The sequence below is a fragment of the Moschus berezovskii genome, chromosome 14, assembly GCF_049115385.1.
Source record: "Moschus berezovskii isolate FMDL1 chromosome 14, NW_MosBer_1.0, whole genome shotgun sequence".
NCBI classification, from domain to species: domain Eukaryota; kingdom Metazoa; phylum Chordata; class Mammalia; order Artiodactyla; family Moschidae; genus Moschus; species Moschus berezovskii.
Window position 1 is genome coordinate 9,267,740 of NC_142473.1, and position 19,306 is coordinate 9,287,045.

A 19,306-nucleotide genomic window follows, 5' to 3' on the forward strand; every position below is an offset into this window, starting at 1 on the left:
GGCAAGTTGCGCTTTGGAGCACAGAATGAAGCAGGACATAGGCTAACAGAGTTTGGCCAAGAGAACGCACTGGTCGGAGCAAACACCCTCTTCCCACAACACAAGAGATGACTCTACACATGGACATCACCAGAGGGTCAACACCGAAATCAGATTGACTACATTCTTTCCAGCAAAAGATGGAGAAGCTCTATACAGTCAACAAAAACAAGACCAGGAACTGACTGTGGCTCAGATCGCGAATTTGTTATTGCCAAATTCAGACTTAAATTGAAGAAAGTGGGGAAAACCACTAGAGCATTCAGATATGACCTTAATCAAACCCCTTATGATTATACAGTGGAAGTGAGAAATAGATTTAAGGGACTAGATCTGATAGACAGAGTACCTGAAGAACTATGGACGGAGGTTCATGACGTTGTAAAGGAGTCAGAGATCAAGACCATCCCCAAGAAAAAGAAATGCAACAAGGCAAAATGGTTGTCTGAGGAGTCCTTTCAAATAGTTGTGAAAAGAAGAGAAGCTGGAGGCAAAGGAGAGATGGAAAGATATACGCATCTGAATGCAGAGTTCCAAAGAATAGCAAGGAGAGATAAGAAAGCCTTCCTCAGCGATCAATGCAAAGAAACAGAGGAAAACAACAGAATGTAAGAGACTAGAGAACTCTTCAAGAAACTTAGAGATTCCAAGGGAACATTTCATGCAAAGATGGGCTCGATAAAGGACAGAAATGGTATGGGTCTAAAAGAAGGAGAAGATGTTTAAAAGAGGTGACAAGAATACACAGAAGAACTACACAGAAAAGATCTTCACGACCCAGATAACCACGATGGTGTGATCACTCACCTAGAGCCAGAAACCCTAGAATGTGAAGTCAAGTGGGCCTTAGGAAGCATCACTATGAACGAAACTAGTGGAGGTCATGGAATCCCAGCTGAGCTATTATTTCAATTCCTAAAAATGATGCTGTGAAAGTGCTGCACTTGATATGCCAGGAATTTGGAAAACTCAGCAGTGACTGCAGGACTGGAAAAGGTCAGTTTTCATTCCAATTCCAAAGAAAGGCAATGCCAAAGAATGTTCAAATTACTGCACAATTGCACTCATCTCACAAGCTAGCAAAATAATGCTCAAAATTCTCCAAGCCAGGCTTCAACAGTATGTGAACATCCAGCTGTTCAAGCCAGATTTAGAAAAGGCAGAGGAACCAGAGATCAAATTGCCAGCATCCGCTGGATCATCAAAAAAGAAAGAGAGCTCCAGAAAAACATCTACATCTGCTTATTGACTGCACTAAAACCCTTGACTGTATGGATCGCAACAAACTGGAAAATTCTCTAAGAGATGGGAATACCAGAACACCTGACCTGCCTCCTGAGAAAGCTGTATGCAGGTCAGGAGACAACAGTTAGAACTGGACATGGAACCACAGACTGGTTCCAAATTGGGAAAGGAGTACATCAAGGCTGTATATTGTCATCCTGCTTATTTAACTTCTTTGCAGAGTACATCATGGGAAATGCCAGGCTGAATGAAGGTGGAATCAAGATTGCTGGGAGAAATATCAATAACCTCAAATATGCAGATGACAGCACCCTTATGGCAGAAGAGGAACTGAAGAGCCTCTTGATGAAACTAAAAGAGGAGAGTGAAAAGACTGACTTGAAACTCAACATTCAGAAAGCTCAGACCATGGCATCCTTCAGGCCAAATAGATGGGGAAACAATGGAAACAGTGATAGACTTTATTTTGGGGAGCTCCAAAATCACTGCAGATGGTGAGTGCAGCAGTGAAATGAAAGACACTTGCTCCTTGAAAGAAAAGTTAATACAACCCTAGACAGCATATTAAAAAAAGCAGAGACATTACTTTGCCAACAAAGGTCCATCTAGTCAAAGCTATGATTTTTCCAGTAGTCATGTACAGATGTGAGAGTTGGAGCATAAAAAAGCTGAGTGCCAAAGAACTGATGCTTTTGAACTGTGGTGTTGGAGAAGACACTTGAGAATCCCTTGGACTGCAAGGAGATCCAACCAGTCCATCCTAAAGGAAATCAGTCCTGAATATTCAATGGAAGGACTGATGCTGAAGCTGAGGCTCCAATACTTTGCCCGCCTGATGTGAAGAACTGACTCATTGGAAAAGACCCTGATGCTGGGAAAGATTGAATAGATGGGAACAACAGAGAATGAGATGGTTGGATGGCATCACCGACTCAATGGGTATGAGTTTGAGCAAACTCTGGGAGATGGTGATGGACAGGGAAGCCTGGTGTGCTACAGTCCATGGGGTACCAAAAAGTTGGGCATGACTGAGCGAATGAAGTGAACTGAAATGTGATGAGAAGTTATGGGATGGAGTTTCCTCAACATGATACATCAAATGATGAATGCTTCTGATCAAAGACCATTGGCAAGATTTGTTCAAACAATTAGAAAAGAAACTGATCCTAAAAATGGGTTGGAAATTTGAAACAGAACAAATAAGTTGGATTTCTGAGCATAAAATCTCTTCTCAGGGGGTGATGGTGGTAAAGAATTCGCCTCCCAAAGCAGGAGATGTAAGAGACACGAATTCGATCCCTGGATTGGGAAGATCCCCTGGAGAAGGGAAATGCAACCCACTCCAGTATTCTTGCCTGGAGAATCCCATGAACAGAGGAGCCAGGCAGGCTATGGTCCACAGGGTCACAAAGAGTCGGACACAACTGAAGCAACTTAGCAAACAAGCCTACTAGCACAGGGACGTTCTACGTGTTAAGACGGAAAGTGTGGTGTAGACAGGAAGGAGGCGTGAGGACTATCACACTGCCATCAGTGACAAACGCCAAGAGTAAGAACGGGCCAGAGATTACATGACTGCTTAAGGAGATGGTCGGTGGTCGGTCATGTCCTCACACACGAGAGCCCTCTAGCCTGAGCAGCTATCTCAAGGCCTGGGGGAGGAGGCAGTGAGGAACCAGGAGTTAGAAGTGGAGGACTGAGAATGCCGCCCTCCACAGCACTTCAGTCAGTAAAACTGCTTGAATTTCATCTTTGTGGGGGTTATCTGCAAATGATTTTGCTTGGGCAAAACATACAGCAATTAAGAAAACCAATTGCCAAGCACTACACTGAATAACTGCTAGATTTCTTATTGTGTGTCTTTATTAAACTAGAGTCACGATTTCCTGAGTTCAGCAGGGGTCCCCATTCCTATCAGTGTGGCTGTGGAGTTTGACTGGAAATCCTGTCTGGAGGCACCAGAAGAACTGAAGTCCCTCCTCTCACAACTTGCATACTCTCTCACCTTGGCTGGCAAGGCAGCCTACATGCCAGCTGTCATAGAAAATGCCTCCTTTCCTGATGTCCCCTGCCACTGCAGCCATCAAGAGTCCTATGGGAAAAGGGGATTCCTCCTGAGAAATTCATTCATTTCTCCTTTTCTGCTTTCACTCATGTAATGCTCCACTGAGATGAGGAAGTGTGGTTAAACAATAAATCGACAGGAAGCCAAATGAAGTCTCACCCATCACACATAGGAAGCCGCACGAGCATCCCTACTGTGCACGAAAAAATGTGGGGATCACTGGTGTGAGAGCAGAGCTTTGGAAAGCCCAAGGAACAACGTGAAATGAAACGAACTTGGAAGGAAAGAGGAGAGACGTTTGCCGAGGAGGAGAAACAGGAAGGATACAGCATGAAGGCTCCCTCCTCTTTGCCTGTCAAGTTCATGCTCTCGGAGGAGGCCAGATTGCTGAGAAGGGAGGAGAAGCCCTCAGGTTTTCCTCAAGGTGGAAAGCAAACCACAACAGGCATAAATGCTTGCATGTAGTACAGGGATAATATTGAATGTGAACCCATGGCTGATTCATGTCAATGTACGGCAAAAACCACTACAGTATTGTAAAGTAATTAGCCTCCAATTAAGATAAATTAATTTTAAAAATACTAATCATATTTCCGTGGATATCATTGCTGAGAATGAGGTGATGTTTGAAGCAATTGCATTTAAGAAAGAAGGTAAACAGGGGTATGTAAGTCCAACAAACCTCCAGGAGGAGGAATGAAAGGTAATGAAGGTGAGAAACCACGGAGCCAGGCTAACTCTACTCTCTCCCCTTGTCCGAGTCTTCCAGGGGAACCAGAATGTGTCTTCTGGGCACCTGAAGCACTTCGTACAAACCTCGTAGCACAAACTCAAGGTACTGCGGAAAATGTTCTGACCCATTTCTTCTTTCCCCATCTAGTTTCTGGAACACTGAAGATAATAAGCAAATATTTTTCAAATGGAGAAATGCATGTGTAAAAGAATAACTAACTGTAGCCCAGGCCCCTGTGTTAACCGTGTCCAGTCATCAAGGAGCAGTAAGGTAGAAAGGTGGAACTCAGTGCAGGGCTCTCTGACATGGTTCTACCTGGGACCCCACCTGGCCATCTTCATGTGTCATCTTCATCCAGGAACTAGATAAGCATAACTGAGATTTAATGATAAATTGCCCTGATCCTTGGGCCCGGCTGCCTTTGTCATTCAGTTCAGTTCAGTCACTCAGTCGTGTCCAACTCTTTGTGACCCCAGGGACTGCAGCACACCAGGCCTCCCTGTCCATCACCAACTCCCGGAGCTTTCTCAAACTCATGTTGGATGGTGATGCCATCCAATCATCTCATCCTCTGTTGTCCCCTCCTCCTCCTGCCTTCCGTCTTTCCCAGCATCAGGGTCTTTACAAATGAGTCAGTTCTTCGCATCAGGTGGCCAAAGTATTGGAGTTTCAGTTTCAGCATCAGTCCTTCCAATGAATATTCAGGACTGATTTCCTTTAGGATAGACTGGTTGGATCTCTTTGCAGTCCAAGGGACTCTCAAGAGTCTTCTCCAGCACCACAATTCAAAAGCATCAATTCTTTGGTGCTCAGCTTTCTTCATAGTCCAACTCTCACATCCAAACCTGACTACCGGAAAACCATAGCTTTGACTAGATGGACCTTTGTTGACAGAGTAATGTCTCTGCTTTTTAATATGCTATCTAGGTTGGTCATAACTTTCCCTCCAAGGAGTAAGCGTCTTTTAATTTCATGGCTGCAATCAGCATCTGCAGTGATTTTGGTACCCCAAGAAATAAAGTCTGACACTGTTTCCACTGTTTCCCATGAAGTGATGGGACCAGATGCCATGATCTTTGTTTTCTGAATGTTGAGCTTCAAGCCAACCTTTTCACTCTCCTCTTTCACTTTCCTCAAGAGGCTTTTTAGTTCTTCTTCACTTTCTGCCATAAGGGTAGTGTCATCTGCATATCTGAGGTTATTGATATTTCTCCTGGCAATCTTGCTTCCAGCTTGTGCTTCATCCAGTCCAGTGTTTCACATGATGTACTCTGCATAGAAGTTAAATAAGCAGGGTGACAATATACAACCTTGACGTACTCCTTTTCCTATTTGGAACCAGTCTGTTCTTTCATGTCCACTTCTAACTGTTGCTTCCTGACCTGCATACAGGTTTCTCAAGAGGCAGGTCAGGTGGTCTGGTATTCCCATTTCTTTCAGAATTTTCCACAGTTTGTTGTGATCCACACAGTCAAAGGCTTTGGCGTAGTCAATAAAACAGAATGTTTTGTTGGAACTATGTTAAATGTTTTTCTGGAACTCTCTTGCTTTTTTGATGATCCAATGGATGTTGGCAATTTAATCTCTGGTTCTTCTGCCTTTCCTAAATCTAGCTTAAACATCTGGAATTTCATGGTTCAGGTACTGTTGAAGCCTGGTTTGGAGAATTTTGAGTATTATTTTACTAGCGTGTGAGATGAGTGCAATTGTGCATTAGTTTGACATTGCCTTTCTTTGGGATTGGAATGAAAACTGACCTTTTCCAGTCCTGTGGCCACTGCTGAGTTTTCCAAATTTGCTGGTATATTGAGTGCAGCACTTTAACAGCATCATCTTTTAGGATTTGAAGTAGTTCAGTTGGATTCCATCATCTCCACTAACTTTGTTCATAGTGATGCCTCCTAAGGCCCACCTGACTTCAGACTCCGGGATGTGTGGCTCTAGGTGAGTGATCACACCATCGTGGTTGTCTGGGTCGTGAAGATCTTTTTTGTATAGTTTGTCTGTGTATTCTTGTCAACTCTTCTTAATATTTTCTGCTTCTGTTAGGTACATACCATTTCTGTCCTTTATTATGGCCAGCTTGGCATGAAATGTTCCCTTGATATCACTAATTTTTCTGAAGAGTTCTCTAGTCTTTCCTATTCTCTTGTTTTCCTTTTATTAAAAATTTATTTTATTGGAGGCAAATTACCTTACATTAATATATTGGTTGGTTTTGCCATACACTGACACGAATCCGCCCCGGGTGTACATGTGTTCCCTTTCTTGAACCCCCCTCCCACCTCCCTCTTCCCCATATCCTCCCTCCAGGTCATCCCCATGCACCAGCCCCAAGCATCCTGTATCATGCTTCGAACCTGAACTGGTGATTCATTTCACATATGATAATATACATGCTACAATGCCGTTCTCCCCAATCATCTCACCTTCACCCTCTCCCACAGAGTCCCAAAGACTGTTCTATACACCTATGTCTCTTTTGCAGTCTCGTATACAGGGTTAAAGTTACCATCTTTCTAAATTCCATATATATGCATTAGTATACTGTATTGATGTTTTTCTTTCTGGCTTACTTCACTCTGTATAATTGGCTCCGATTTCATCCACCTCATTAAAACTTATTCAAATGCATTCTTTTTGATGGCTGAAAAATACTCCATTGTGTATATGTACAAAAGCTTTCTTATCCATTCATCTGCAGATGGACATCTAGGTTGCTTCCATGTCCTGGCTATTATAAACAGTGCTGCAATGAACATTGGAGTACATGTGTCTCTTTCAATTCTGGTTTCCTCGGTGTGTATGCCCAGGAGTGCGATCGATGGATCATATGGCAGTCCTATTTCCAGTTTTTTGAGGAATCTCCACACTGTTCTCCATAGTGGCTGTACTAGTTTGCATTCCCACCAACAGTGTAAGACGGTTCCCTTCTCTCCACACCCTCTCCAGCATTTATTGCATGTAGACTTTTGGATAGCAGCCATTCTGACTGGTTTGAAATGCTATCTCATTGTGGTTTTGATTTGCATCTCTCTGATTATGAGGGATGTTGAGCATTTTTTCATGTGTTTGTTAGCCATCTTTATGTCTTCTTTGGAGAAATGTCTGTTTAGTTCTTTGGCCCATTTTTTGATTGGGTCACTTATTTTTCTGGAATTGAGCTGCAGGAGCTGCTTGTATGTTTTGGAGATTAATCCTTTATCAGTTTTTTCATTTGCTATTATTTTCTCCCATTCTGAAGGCTGTCTTCTCACCTTGCTTATAGTTTCCTTTGCTGTGCAGAAGCTTTTGATTTTAATTAGGTCCCATTTGTTTATTTTTGCTTTTATTTTCAATATTCTGAGAGATGGGTCATGGAAGATCCTGCTGTGATTTACGTCAGAGAGAGTTTTATAGAATCTGGTCTTACATTTAGCTCTCTAATCCATTTTGAGTTTATTTTGGTGTATGGTGTTAGGAAGTGTTCTAGTTTCATTCTTTTACAAGTGGCTGACCAGTTTTCCCAGCACCACTTGTTAAAGAGACTGTCTTTTCTCCATTTTATATTCTTGCCTCTTTTGTCAAAGATAAGGTGTCCATAGGTGCATGGATTTATCTCTGGGCTTTATATTTTGTTCCATTGATCTATATTTCTGTCTTTATGCCAGTACCATACTGTCTTGATGACTGTGGATTTGTAGTAGAGCCTGAAGTCTGTCAGGTTAATTCCTCCAGTTCCACTCTTCTTCAAGATTGCTTTGGCTATTTGAGGTTTTCTGTATTTCCATACAAATTGTGAGATTATTTGTTCTAGTTCTGTGAAAAATATCGTTGGTAGCTTGATAGGGATTGCATTGAATGTATAAATTACTTTGGGTACTATACTCATTTTTACAATATTTATTCTTCTAATCCACGAACACGGTATATTTCTCCATCTATTAGTGTCCTCTTTGATTACTAGTGTTTTATAGTTTTCTATGTACAAGTCTTTTGTTTCCTTAGGTAGATATATTCCTAAGTATTTAATTCTTTTCGTTGCAACAGTGAATGAAATAGTTTCCTTAACTTCTATTTCTATTTTCTCATTATTAGTGTATAGGAATGCAAGGGATTTCTGTGTGTTGATTTTATATCCTGCAACTTTACTGTATTCATTGATTAGCTCTAGTAGTTTTCTGGTAGAGTCTTTAGGGTTTTCTGTGTAGAGGATCATGTCATCAGCGAACAGTGGAAGTTTTACTTCTTCTTTTCCAGTTTGTATTCCTTTTATGTCTTTTTCTGCTCTGATTGCTGTAGCCAAAACTTCCAGAACTATGTTGAATAGTAGTGGTGAGAGTTGGCACCCTTGTCTTTTCCTGACTTTAGGGGAAATGCTTTCAGTTTTTCACCATTGAGGATAATGTTTTCTGTGGGTTTGTCATATATAGCTTTTATTATGTTGAGATATGTCCCTTCTATTCCCACTTTCTGGAGGGTTTTTATCATAAATGGATGTTGAATTTTGTCCAAGGCTTTCTCTGCATCTATTCAGATAATTATATGATTTTTATTTTTCAGTTTGTTAATGTGGTGTATTACGTTGATTGATTTGCGGATATTGAAGAATACTTGCATTCCTGGGATAAAGCCCACTTGGTCGTGATGTATGATCTTCTTAATGTGTTGTTGGATTCTGATTGCTAGAATTTTGTTAAGGATTTTTGCATCTATGTTCATCAGTGATATTGGCCTGTAATTTTCTTTTTTTGTGGGATCTTTACCAGGTTTTCGGATTAGGGTGATGGTGGCCTCATAGAATGAGTTTGGAAGTGTCCCTTCCTCAGCAATTTTCTGGAAGAGTTTGAGTAGAATAGGTGTTAGCTCTTCTCTAAATTTTTGGTAGAATTCAGCTGTGAAGCCATCTGGACCTGGGCTTTTGTTTGCTGGAAGATTTCTGATTACTTCCTCTATTTCGGTGCTTGTGATGGGTCTTTTCAGATTTTCTATTTCTTCCTTGTTCAGTTTTGGAAAGGTGTACTTTTCTAGGAATTTGTCCATTTCTTCCAAGTTGTTCATTTTATTGCCATATAATTACTGATCAGTCAGTCAGTTCAGTTCAGTTCAGTTGCTCGGTCATGTCTGACTCTTTGCGACCCCATGAATCACAGCACGCCAGGCCTCCCTGTCCATCACCAACTCCCGGAGTTCACTCAAACTCATGTCCACAGAGTCAGTGATGCCATCCAGCCATCTCATTCTCTGTCGTCCCCTTCTCCTCCCGCCCCCAACCTTTCCTAGCATCAGAATCTTTTCCAGTGAGTCAACTCGTCGCATGAGGTGGCCAAAGTATTGGAGTTTCAGCTTTAGCATCAGTCCTTCCACTGAACACCCAGGAGTGATCTCCTTTAGAATGGACTGGTTGGATCTCCTTGCAGTCCAAGGGACTCTCAAGAGTCTTCTCCAACACCACAGTTCAAAAGCATCAATTCTTCGGCGATCAGCTTTCTTCACAGTCCAATTCTCACATCCATATATGACCACGGGAAAAACCATAGCCTTGACTAGACAGACCTTTGTTGGCAAAGTAATGTCTCTGCTTTTCAATATACTATCAAGGTTGGTCATAACTTTCCTTCCAAGGAGTAAGCGTCTTTTAATTTCATGACTGCAGTCAGCATCTGCAGTGATTTTGGAGCCCCCCCAAAAATAAAGTCTGACACTGTTTCCACTGTTTTTCCATCTATTTCCCATGAAGTGATGGGACCAGATGCCATGATCTTTGTTTTCTGAATGTTGAGCTTCAAGCCAACCTTTTCACTCTCCTCTTTCACTTTCATCAAGAGGCTTTTGAGTTCCTCTTCACTTTCTGCCATAAGGGTAGTGTCATCTGCATATCTGAGGTTATTGATATTTCTCCCAGCAATCTTGATTCCAGCTTGTGCTTCTTCCAGCCCAGCGTTCTTCATGATGTACTCTGCATATAACTTAAATAAGCAAGATGACAATATACAGCCTTGACGTACTCCTTTTCCTATTTGGAACCAGTGTGTTGTTCCATGACCAGTTCTAACTGTTGCTTCCTGACCTGCATACAGATATCTCAAGAGGCAGGTCAGGTGGTCTGGGATTCCCATCTCTTTCAGAATGTTCCACAGTTTATTGTGATCCACACAGTCAAAGGCTTTGGCATAGTCAATGAAGCAGAAATAGATGTTTTTCTGAAACTCTCTTGCTTTCTCCATGATCCAGCGGATGTTGGCAATTTGATCTCTGGTGCCTCTGCCTTTTATAAAACCTGCTTGAACATCTGGGATTTCACGGTTCACATATTGCTGAAGCCTGGCTTGGAGAATTTTGGGCATGACTTTACTAGCATGTGAGATGACTGCAATGGTGCGGTAGTTTGAGCATTCTTTGGCATTACCTTTCTTTGGGATTGGAATGAAGACTGACCTTTTCCAGTCCTGTGGCCACTGCTGAGTTTTCCAAATTTGCTGGCATATTGAGTGCAGCACTTTCACAGCATCATCTTTCAAGATTTGAAATAGTTCAACTGGAATTCCATCACCTCCACTAGCTTTGTTCGTAGTGATGATTTCTAAGGCCCACTTGACTTCACATTCCAAGATGTCTGTCTCTAGGTCAGTGGTCACGTTATCGTGACTATCTTGGTCGTGAAGGTCATCTTGTACAGTTCTTCTGTGTGTTCTTGCCACCTCTTCTTAATATCTTCTGTTTCTGTTAGGTTCATACCACTTCTGTCCTTTATCGAGCCCATCTTTGCATGAAATGTTCCCTTGGAATCAATTTTCTTGAAGAGCTCTCTTGTTTTTCCTATTCTGTTGTTTTCCTCTATTTCTTTGCATTGATCACTGAGGAAGGCTTTCTTATCTCTCCTTGCTATTCTTTGGAACTCTGCATTCAGATGCTTATATCTTTCTATTTCTCCTTTGCTTTTCGCTTCTCTTCTTTTCACAGCTATTTGTAAGGCCTCCTCAGACAGCCATTTTGGTTTTTTGCATTTCTTTTCCATGGGGATGGTCTTGGTCCCTGTCTGCTGTACAATGTCACGAACCTCCATCCAGATTTCATCAGGCACTCTATCTATCAGATCTAGTCCCTTCAATCTATTTCTCACTTCCACTGTATAATCATAAGGGATTTGATTTAGGTCATATCTGAATGGTCTAGTGGTTTTCCCTACTTTCTTCAATTTCAGTCTGAATTTTGCAATAAGGAGTTCATGATCTGAGCCACAGTCAGCTCCTGGTCTTGTTTTCGCTAACTGTATACAGCTTCTCCATCTTTGGCTGCAAAGAATATAATCAATCTGATTTCAGTGTTGACCATCTGGTGATGTCCATGTGTAGAGTCTTCTCTTGTGTTGTTGAAAAAGGGTGTTTGCAATGACCAGTGCGTTCTCTTGGCAAAACTCTATTAGCCTTTGACCTGCTCATTCCGTGCTCCAAGGCCAAATTTGCCTGTTACTCCAGGTGTTTCTTGACTTCCTACTTTTGCATTCCAGTCCCCTATAATGAAAAGGACATCTTTTTTGGGTGTTAGTTCTAAAAGGTCTTCTAGGTCTTCATAGAACCATTCAACTTCAGCTTCTTCAGCATTACTGGTTGGGGCATAGGCCTGGATTACTGTAATATTGAATGGTTTGCCTAGGAAACGAACAGAAATCATTCTGTCGTTTTTAAGATTGCGTCCAAGTACTGCATTTAGGACTCTTGTTGACCATGATGGCTACTCCATTTCTTCTAAGGGATTCCTGCCCACAGTAGTAGATATAATGGTCATCTGAGTTAAATTCACCCATGCCAGTCCATTTTAATTCACTGATTCCTAGAATGTCTATGTTCACTCTTGCCATCTCCAGTTTGACCACTTCCAATTTGCCTTGATTCATGGCCCTAACATTCCAGGTTCCTATGCAATATTGCTCTTACAGCACCGGACCTTGCTTCTATCACCAGTCACATCCACAACGGGGTATTGATTTTGCTTTTGCTCCATCCCTTTATTCCTTCTAGAGTTATTACACCACTGATCTCCAGTAGCATACTGGGCACCTACTGACCTGGGGAATTCCTCATTCAGTAGCCTATCATTTTGCCCTTTGATACTCTTCATGGGGTTCTCAAGGCAAGTATACTGCAGTGGTTTGCCATTCCCTTCTCCAATAATATTCTCTAATAATCCTTTGTATTTCTTTTCTGTGTTGTCGGTTGTGATCTCTCCATTTTCATTTCTAAATTTATTGATTTGGTTCTTCTCCCTTTGTTTCTTGATGAGTCTGGCTAGTGGTTTGTCAATTTTATTTACCTTCTCAAAGAACCAGATTTTGGCTTTGTTGATTTTTGCTATGGTCTCTTTTGTCTCTTTTGCATTTATCTCTGCCCTAATTTTTACTGTTTCTTTCCTTCTACTAAACTGGGGTTCTTCATTTCTTCCTTTTCTAGTTTCTTTAGATGTACAGTTAGTTTATTTAGTTGACTTTTTTCTTGTTTCTTGAGGTGTGCCTGTATTGCTATGAACTTCCCCCTTAGCACTGCTTTTACAGTGTCCCAGAGGTTTTGGGTTGTTGTGCTTTCATTTTCATTCATTTCTATGCATATTTTGATTTCTATTTGGATTTCTTCTATGATTTGTTCATTATTCAGCAGCGTGTTGTTCAGCCTCCATATGTTGGCATTTTTAATAGTTTTTCTCCTGTAATTGAGATCTAATCTTACTGCATTGTGGTCAGAAAAGATGCTTGGAATGATTTCCATTTTTTTGAATTTACCAAGGCTAGATTTATGGCCCAGGATGTGATCTATCCTGGAAAAGGTTCCGTGTGCACTTGAGAAAAAGGTGAAATTCATTGTTTTGGGGTGAAATGTCCTATCAGTTCAGTTCAGTTCAGTCGCTCAGTCGTGTCCGACTCTCCGCGACCCCATGAATCACAGCACACCAGGCCTCCCTGTCCATCACCAACTCCCGGAGTACACTCAAACTCATGTCCACAGAGTCGGTGATGCCATCCAGCCATCTCATTCTCTGTCGTCCCCTTCTCCTCCCGCCCCCAACCTTTCCCAGCATCAGAGTCTTTTCCAGTGAGTCAACTCGTCGCATGAGGTGGCCAAAGTATTGCAGTTTCAGCTTTAGCATCAGTCCCTCCAATGAACATCCAGGATTGATCTCCCTTAGAATGGACTGGTTGGATCTCCTTGCAGTATAAGGGACTCTCAAGAGTCTTCTCCAACACCACAGTTCAAAAGCATCGATTCTTCGGCGATCAGCCTTCTTCACAGTCCAACTCTCACATCCATACATGACCATGGGAAAAACCATTGCCTTGACTAGACGGACCTTGGTTGGCAAAGTAATGTCTCTGCTTTTTAATATACTATCCAGGTTGGTCATAACTTTCCTTCCAAGGAGCAAGCGTCTTTTAATTTCATGGCTGCAATCAGCATCTGCAGTGATTTTGGAGCCCAAAAAAATAAACTCTGACACTGTTTCCACTGTTTTTCCATCTATTTCCCATGAAGTGATGGGACCAGATGCCATGATCTTTGTTTTCTGAATGTTGAGCTTCAAGCCAACCTTTTCACTCTCCTCTTTCACTTTCATCAAGAGACTTTTGAGTTCCTCTTCACTTTCTGCCATAAGGGTAGTGTCATCTGCATATCTGAGGTTATTGATATTTCTCCCAGCAATCTTGATTCCAGCTTGTGCTTCTTCCAGCCCAGCATTCCTCATGATGTACTCTGCATATAAGTTAAATAAGCAAGGTGACAATATACAACCTTGACGTACACCTTTTCCTATTTGGAACCAGTGTGTTGTTCCATGACCAGTTCTAACTGTTGCTTCCTGACCTATATACAGGTTTCTCAAGAGGCAGGTCAGGTGGTCTGGGATTCCCATCTCTTTCAGAATGTTCCATAGTTTATTGTGATCCACACAGTCAAAGGCTTTGGCATAGTCAATGAAGCAGAAATAGATGTTTTTCTGAAACTCTCTTGCTTTCTCCATGATCCTATAGAGATGTATTAAGTCTAATGGTCTATTGTATCATTTAAAGTTTGTGTTTCCTTGTTAATTTTCTGTTTAGTTGATCTATCCATAGATGTAAGTGGGGTATTACAGTCTCCCACTATTATTTTGTTATTGTTAATTTCCCCTTTCATACTTGTTAGTAATTATCTTACATATTGCGGTGCTCCTATGTTGGGTGCATAAATATTTATAATTGTTATATCTTCTTCTTGGATTGATCCTTTGATCATTATGTAGTTTCCTTCTTTGTCACTTTTCACAGCCTTTGTTTTAAATTCTATTTTTTCTGATATGAGTATTGCTACTCCTGCTTTCTTTTGGTCTCTGTTTGCATGGAATATCTTTTTCCAGCCGTTCACTTTCAGTCTGTATGTGTCCCTCGTTTTGAGGTGGGTCTCTTGCAGACAACATATATGGGGGTCTTGTTTTTGTATCCATTCAGCCAGCCTTTGTCTTTTGGTTGGGGCATTCAACCCATTTACGTTTAAGGTGATTATTGATAAGTATGATCCTGTTGCCATTTTCATTATTGTTTGGGTTCAAGTTTATATACCCTTTCTGTGTTTCCAGTCTAGAGAAGCTCCTTTAGTATTTGTTGGAGAGCTGGTTTGGTGATGCTGAATTCTCTCAGCTTTTGCTTGTCTGTAAAGCTTTTGATTTCTCCTTCATATTTGAATGAGATCCTTGCTGGGTATAGTAATCTGGGCTGTAGGTTACTTTCTTTCATCACTTTAAGTATGTCTTGCCATTCCCTCCTGGCCTGAAGAGTTTCTGCTGAAAGATCAACTGTTATCCTTATGGGGATCCCCTTGTGTGTTATTTGTTGCTTTCCCTTGCTGCTTTTAATATTTGTTCTTTGTGTTTGATCTTTGTTAATTTGATTAATATGTGCCTTGGAGTATTTCGTCTTGGGTTTATCCTGTTAGGGACTCTCTGTGTTTCTTGGACTTGGGTGATTATTTCCTTCCCCATTTTAGGGAAATTTTCAACTATTATCTCCTCAAGTATTCTCTCATGGTCTTTCTTTTTGTCTTCTTCTTCTGGGATTCCTATGATTCGAATGTTGGGGCATTTAATATTGTCCCATATGTCTCTAATCTTGTCCTCATTTCTTTTAATTCTTTTTTCTTTTTCCGTCTCTGTTTCATTTATTTCTACAATTCTATCTTCTAGCTCGCTTATCCTGTCTTCTGCCTCCGTTATTCTACTGTTTGTTCCCTCCAGAGTGTTTCTGATCTCATCTATTGCATTATTCATTGTATTTTGACTCTTTTTTATTTCCTCTAATTCCTTATTAAACATTTCTTGCATCTTCTCAATCCTTTTCTCCACTTTATTTATCTGTAACTCCATTTTGCTTTCCAGATTTTGAAACATTTTCACAATTAAAATTCAAAATTCTTTATCGGGTAGGTTCCCTATATCTTCCTCTTTTGTTTGTGTTGGTGGGCATTTATCTTGTTCCTTTACTTGCTGGGTATTTCTCTGCCTCTTCATCTTGCTTATATTGCTGTGTTGTGGTCTTTCCGTCTTCTGGAAGTTTGTGGAGTTCTCTTTATTATATAGTTACCTTGTTGTGTGTGGGGTTGGATGGGTGATTTGTCAAGGTTCCCTGGTTAGGGAAGCTTGTGTCGATGTTCTGGTGGGTGGAGCTGGATTTCTTCTCTCTGGAGTGCAATGAAGTGTCCAGTAATGAGTTTGAGATGTCAGTGGGTTTGGAGTGGCTTTGGGAAGCCTGTATATTGAAACTCAGGGCTATTCTCCTGTGTTGCTGGATAGTTTGTGTAGTATGTCTTTCACTGAAACTTGTTGACTCTTGGGTGGTGCCTGGTTTCAGTGTATGTATGGAGGCATTTGATGAGTACCTATCAATTAATGTTCTCTGGAACAGGAGACCTCTGGTGTTCTCAGGATTTGGACTTAAGCCTCTGCCTCTGTTTTTCAGTCTTATTCTTGCAGTAGGCTCAAGGCTTCTCCCTCTGTTACTTCCAAGGCAGTTCCTTCTGTTGAAAAAGCTCTTCTGTTTTCTGGTCTCCTCAGTGTCTAATTCCCGTCCTGACACCAGGATGCGGTGGTGGACACTTTTTTTTCTTCCCGGCTCACCTGTTCAGTCCTGCTGTGAGGGAGGAATGCAGCTGACAAATATCCCTGGCGTCTGTGGGGAGTGCTCGCAGTGTCTCAGCTACACTGGGAATGCTCCCGCTCGAGGCGTGTGTGCTTTCCCTGTTTATGCTGCTTAGGCTCTAGGTTGCTCTGCTGGGAGCTGTCCGCAGCTGGCGCTGGGTTGCATGCACTTCCCAGGTCTGAGCGGCTCAGGTTCAGGTCCTTGGGTACTCCACGAAGGCGCAGACTTGGCTGGGCCTGCATTTTGTGCCTTACCCGGTCCGAGCAGCTCAGGTGACCAGGCGTTTGGCGAGCGCGGTCGCTGCGACTTATCGCCTTCCCGGTCCCTGCTGCTCGGTTTTCTGGGAGTACAACCGGCACAGTTTCTCAGGCCGATATCCACCGGCCCGAACCCAAGAAGTCCTGGCCATCAAGGAAGCCTGCCTGCAGCTTGGCACGGGAAGCCTCTCTGGGGCCGCGGCTGCCCCTGCCCCAGTGCTGGCCGCCCTCCCTGCCCACGTCAGCGGGGGCTGGGGGAAGGGCTGCCTGCTGCCGGCTCGCTCTGCTCAGTGCCCCGTTCTGTGGGCGGGGCTGGCGGAGTCCTGGGTTGGGGCTTTTCGCAGGCTTTTCGTAGCCTTTTCACCTTTTAGCTGCAGCGTCTGCTTTGCTGTTTTAAGTTCGTGCCCTCAGTTTGCCCTGGGGCGTTCAAGCCCGGTTCTTCATCTAAGCGTGCAGCCCATTCTTCCTCTAAGCGCCGCCGCCGGTTCTCCCTCTAAGCACAGCCCGCGCCTCCCTGCCGAGCCCCCGCCTGCTAGTGAGGGGTGCGGGCATCTGTGCTGCTTCTCTGCTGAGAGTTTCCTCTGGGCACTTAGTCTGTGAGTTCTAATTATTTATGTCTTTTGTCTCCCAGTTATGCAGCCCTCTGAGGTTCCACTCACCAGTGTTTCCAGGTATTTGGAAACTTCTCTTTTTTTTTTAAGCCTCCCTTCCTGGAACAGAGCTCCATCCCTCCCTCTTTTGTCTCTCTTTTTATCTTTTATACTATTTCCTACCTCCTTTTGATGACTATGGGCTGCTTTTCTGAGTGCCTGATGTCCTCTGCCGGTATTCAGAAGTTGTTTTGTGGGATTTACTCAGCGTTCAAATGTTCTTTTGCTGATTTTGTGGGGGAGAAAGTGGTCGCCCCGTCCTATTCCTCCGCCATCTTCCCGTGCTACCCCCTCTCTTGTTTTCCTTTATTTCTTTGAATTGATCTCTGAGGAAGATTTCCTTATCTCTCCTTGTTATTCTTTGGAACTCCATTCAGATGGTTATATATTTCCTTTTCTCCTTTGCCTTCAGCTTCTCTTCTTTTCTCAGCTATTTGTAAGACCTCCTCAGACAACCATTTTGCCTTTTTGCGTTTCTTTTTCTTGGGGGTGGTCTTGATCACTGACTCTTGTACAATGTCACAAACCTCCATCCATAGTTCTTCAGGCACTCTGTCTGTCAGATCTAATTCTTGAATCTATTTGTCATTTCCAGTGTATAATCATTAAGGGACTTGATTTACGTCATACCTGAATTGTCTAGTGGTTTTCCCTACTTTCTTCAATTTAAGTCTGAATTTGGCAACAAGAAGTTCATGATCTGAGCCACAGTCAGCTCCCAGTCTTGTTTTTGCTAACTGTATAGAGCTTCTCCATCTGTGACTGCAAAAAATGTAATCAGTCTGATTTTTATATTGACCATCAGGTGATGTCCATGTGTAGAGTCATCTCTTGTGTTGTTGGAAGGTGTTTGCTATGACCAGTGTGTTGTCTTGGCAAAACTCTGTTAGCCTTTTCCCTGCTTCATTTTGTGTTGCAAGGCCAAATTTGCCCATTACTCCAGGTATCTCTTGACTTCCTACTTTTGCATTCCAGTCCCCTGCAATGAAAAGACATTTTTTTGGTGTTAGTTCTAGAAGGTCTTGTAAGTCTTCTTAGAACCATTCAGCTTCAGCTTCTTCAGCATTACTGATTGGGGCAAAGAGTTGGATTACTGTGATATTGAATGGTTTGCCTTGGGAACAAACAGAGATCATTTTGTCATTTTTGAGATTGCATCCAAGTATTGTGTTTTGGACTCTTGTTGACTATGATGGCTACTCCGTTTCTTCTAAGGGACTCTTGCCCACAGTAATAGATATAATGGACACCTGAGTGAAATTCTCCCATTCCAGTCCATTTTAGCTCAGTGTTTCCTAAAATGTCCATGTTTACTCTTTGTTCAGTCTTTAGTAATGACTTTGTCATACTGATATGCTAGGATGATAAGCTGATATGCTAGTTAGGCAATATTTGATTGCTAGAAAAATAAATCATACAGAGAAACTTTAAAAAGCAGGAGGAAATCTTTGGGAAATGGAAAAGCTGGTGATTCTAGGAGCCAATTCTCTATTCTGAGTGTTGGAAGGGCAGGAGCATTTCACATATCACCAGCCAGTCTTCCTTAACTCTGAGGAGTAAGAGCACACAGAACCCGGGAGCTGGTTAGGACCAACAAAACTAAGTAGTTAAGTCCAATATTTTTAAAAGTTCACAGAGTGTTCTGTGAGTTATGTCATTATAATGTAGAAAGTAAGGGTCTTTTAAAAGACAATACAGGCTGCATTACAGGATGTTATGTGTGGAGTAGAGTGTATCTCTTTGTTCTCCTGTGTGATCATAATCTTGAGATTGTGAAAACAAACAGACAAAAAAGGTTAATCTGTTTTATGTCACAACTTTTAACATTGAGACTGCTGCTGCTGCTGCTAAGTCACTTCTGTGACCCCACATACGGAAGCCCACCAGGCTCCCCCGTCCCTGGGACTCTCCAGGCAAGAACACTGGAGTGGGTTGCCATTTCCCTCTCCAATGCATAAAAGTAAAAAGTGAAAGTAAATTTGCTCAGTCGTGTCCAACTCTTAGCGACCCCACAGACTGCAGCCCACCAGGCTCCTCCATCCATGGGATTTTCTAGGCAAGAGTACTGGAGTGGCTTGCCATTGCCTTCTCCGTTGAGACTACACATTGCAAATAAGAAGGATGTTGTCTGATGGGGGTCAGATAGCTTTTGGTTTTGTGGGGGTGCAAGGACCCTAC